Raw genomic sequence first — 4332 nt, forward strand, 5'->3', positions numbered from 1 at the left:
TCACTGGACGTTACTGTTGTAATCATGTTCTGCTGCCCTTAAGGCTTAGAAACTAACAGGCAACTCTCTCGGTCCTTTGAGATATTTTATACGTGTGTGTGCTGCCCTTCCTTGCTTGCTGTCACGCTCTCATGCGCTTGTTCATGTTCTGGCTCATTTTACAGGTTTCAGACAGAGTTTGATTTGGTTAGTTTGATTTGAAGGCTTCTGTTAACTAAATCAAAGTGGGATAGTGAGAAATTACAAACTCGAGTGACTATGGCTCAAGTTTTGCCATGGGAATTGACATTTTGTATATGTCTATCTGTTAAAGCCAGATAATACAAGGAGATCTTCATCCAAACTCATTTGGGTAGTGGCTGACAGACCATTTGCCTGTTCACACTCGGTTAGGAGCATAACACGCTCAGGAGTGTAAGCAGGTACGTCTTTTTTTCCTCCTTGAAGAGTCAAATGGCCATGAATCAGTTACTGCCTTCCATTTGCACAAAAAAAATTAAACAGGTGAAATTTGCCACCGTCTGGACTCCCCCTCCTCCTCCTGCACTGGCCTGTTGCAATTAGTTGCTCTCATTACGTGTTAGGCTCCTGTTGTTTTGCTTTTGACAAGACATCTGAACTCTGGCGGGGGCCTAGGTTGTTCAGTATTTTGGGGCCGATACAGGGAATTTTGTTCCTCTGTTTTGCATTTTTCAGTCCTGCTTGGCAGTTACAAGCTGGTGGCCCTATGCAATGAGACAGATAATCTCAGTTTAGTTTCTGGGAACACTTGGTCACAAATACCTATCCATAATTGGTCCATCCGCTGGCTGTATCAGCAGCCAGGAATGTAACGTGCATGAAGCAGATACTGGCTGTCAGAAAGGGCAGTTCTCACAAACATTAGATGTACATATGTGTTTTAATTATTGAAAGGAAGAGAAGAGCTGCACTGAGGAGAGGTTTGAACAAGACTTTGGCTTACTTTCAACTAATTTATTTCACTCTTTTGAATCAATGTTCTTCATTAGGGTTACAAATAAATTGTGTGCCTGGAGGATATTACATAGACAAGTATGTCAAGAGCATTAAGATATATTTTATAGAATGATGTGATATCAGGAATTCATTCTACATCCACAGCTGTGCTAAGAGATAAACTAGGAGGCAGAAAGGAAGGAGAGTTATTGGAGGGTGTAAGCTTCCTAACAAAAACACTGGGTATGCTTTTGATGGAAAATTGAACAAATTAAGGACAAGTATCACTAACTGAGAACAATGCCCAGATGGTCTGGGAAATGTAATTAACCTTTGGTAGTGCAGCGGTCTCAAAACTGTGAGACAAAAATTCTCTAAGATTCACTGGTCTACTAAGATATTCATAAATAAAGTGATCAGTTTTTCTACTTCAGTATCGATGTTGTTATAAAATACATATGAAAATATATCAAGACCCAGAAGCAACCACTTAAAAATGCAGGAGCCAAAGACAAGAATGGTAAAAGTGATGGAGATAGCCTAACGTAAACCAGAAAATGACTGACTCTTAGTTATGCAACTTACAGGGTGAAAAATGATCCTTCTAGTGATAGGGAAAAACTAGGAGATGTGGTACTTAATGAGGAAATTTGTTTCAGTGCTTCCATCTAACAAGGTGTACTTTCCTTCTGACCTGACAGGCTGATAAACCTTGGGATGCCATTAAACTGATAATGAAGCACCATGCTAAAAATAGTCTGTCTGCTTTTTTTCTGGTTGCCAGAACCAGGAGAATCATCTGTGTAATCAATTTACTACTGAGTTTGAGACATCTCTGCGTGGAAGCCTCCTGGGACAAGAAGTGTCATCTTTTCCCTCTGTCGCTCAGAGTTAAGTTCAGTGCTTATCATGTACTAAATAAGTAGGTAGAATTGGAAGCTAGTCATTTGGTCCTGTTTGTTTGCTCACCATGTTTGGATTATCGTTAAATGCACTTTAAAGCTTAAGCCTGAACATTAGTTGAACCAGAAAGTGTTCTTCATGGAAAATGTAGTATTCTTGTTTATTCTTTTAAATAGTGTCCAGTTTTATGCAACCCCTTTGAAGCCAGATCCTCAAACTTCACATTTCATAGGCTATGTAACTATAAATAGATCTCGAATAAGAGACCAAACTAGACTACCTAGCTAGGGCTGTTGCTTAGGACTTTAAAGGTTTCCATTTTTAGGCTTCATTGGTAGTCATCTCTAACTATACGGTCCTCAACTGCTCTGTATAGCCACTGGACCATAGGTATCACAACAGAAGATAGTTACTGAATAGACTCTAGAAATTCCCACAGTCTTAATGTGGGGTAGGGCTGACTGAAAATAAGGTGTTTAGAGTATTGGAGGGGACAGAGATCCACAAAATCCTGCATTGTGGAAGATGGAAGTTAATCAACAGCTTATGGAAATCCTATATCCCGAACCTCTGCCAGAGTGTTCCTCCTTATCTACCTCCCAGCAAGCAATGACAGGAGGTCATCTGGTACTGAGAGGAAGCTACAGAGGACAATCTTTAATTTCTTGTTTTCTAAGAATGGATAATGTTTTGAAGGGTGAAGTAGGCTGTCATAAGGCATTGCTGAATGATAACGATTTTATCTTAGCTTTTACTTCTGGCTGTTCACAACTTCTCCAGAAACGCCAGAATTTTGCAGCCCCTCAGGCAAAACTTTGAGGTCTTTAGTTATTTTGCCCTTTGGCAACAATTAACTTCATGTAGGTTCGCCTGCAGCACAGCCAATGTGCTCAGCCAAATTCTAGCGTTTCCGCGCTCCTGGATGCCTTCTGTGCCATCAGTGATGCTTTATGATATGCAAAGTGGTTTGTGTGCATATGTTTTGATGAGACATAAGTGAATCTATAATAAGCTACTGCTTTAAAAGGGTGGCTGGAGGAATATCATAATCATCGCACTCTCAGACCTAATGGGACTTGGCCTTCTTATGGAATTTGGCCAGAGTCCCTTCATGATATCCATACATGTAGGATGAACTCCAAACCAGAGCGTATGGGCAGTGAGGTAATGGCCCACTTCTTTCTAATAATATTCTCTGTCCCTACGCATATTAGGCTTGATAGACATACTTCATCTTCAAGAATGGGAAAGTTATCTTTCAAGCAATAAATAAACTTGAAAAGAATTCATATTCAGTATACTTTGGTTATGGTATCGAATATTTGCTGTGAGTTGATGAATGTTGTCCCTTTAGATATTGGTATGTGTTGATTTTTTTTTTTAACTCATTCTGGCCAAAATGACATAAGTAAATGGTTTCATGATTGTAAACTGGGGTGCGTTCCTGTGAAGTATGAGCATGAAGCCTGATCTAAGAGGCATTGAAAGAGTTGTTTCAGGGCCATTCAAACCGGACAGCTACATACTTCTTACTTTGTTCTTTAGAATTGTCCATGATGCAAGTAAGGAAGGTATTTTTCTCATGGATCTGAGACTTGCCGCTGCTGGATGCAATTTCCTAGACTAGTAAGACCACACTTAAAATTCCTGCAGCTGTAGAAGACATTAGATGAAGACCACAACTGATAATATCTTGGTGATAAGGGGCCAGATCCAGTTACGATGGCTAGCCAGGAGGTTCACCAGTTGAAACAGCTATATAGTGGTATAAATCAGGTAAACTATACCGTACATGTAGCCCCTGAAGAAATAGATGGTGATGGTACAGCTTAGACAACAGTTATTAGGCTGCTGCAAAGCTCTAACAGCACTGGTGCAAGCTGAGGTGTCATCCTCAAGCTGCTTCTGCTATCACAGTCCTGTGCCAAGCTTATCATGGGCACATAAGAAAGTCTGCATCTCAGGGTTGACTTCAGTGCAGAAGTCACAATAACACAGAGATTAAAGTCCCAACTAAGATCAGCACCTACTCCAAACCTCCATTGCCTTTATTTTTCATAGTACTAAGGCTAACACCTAGTTCACTCCTAACTCTTGTTATTATTTTTCTTGTTGTTATTTCTCTTGGATTTGGATAAGGAGAGTAATTGTCCAGTCAAATTTTGCCTATGCTGTTTTGATTTAGTTCTGTCTTGTGGTTTTGATTCACTAACGCAGCATTTCAGTAATTTGCTTGAAAATTACTGTATAGAAATATGATTATTTTTTTTTTATGCTTCGTTTACAACAATTATTTTTCATTCCCAGATCTGCATGTCAGGTCTGATTTGTTTGACCAGTGCCAAATTCATTTGGTGATGACTAAAAGCATCTTTGGTGTGCTTGTTGCTGGAAAAGGAATGGGACTGTTCGGTCCCTGTAGCATATAGTTTTACACAGCACAACACATATGCATGTAGAACTGGTTAGTGT

The sequence above is a fragment of the Charadrius vociferus genome, unplaced genomic scaffold (genome assembly GCF_000708025.1).
Source record: "Charadrius vociferus isolate BGI_N301 unplaced genomic scaffold, ASM70802v2 scaffold377, whole genome shotgun sequence".
NCBI classification, from domain to species: domain Eukaryota; kingdom Metazoa; phylum Chordata; class Aves; order Charadriiformes; family Charadriidae; genus Charadrius; species Charadrius vociferus.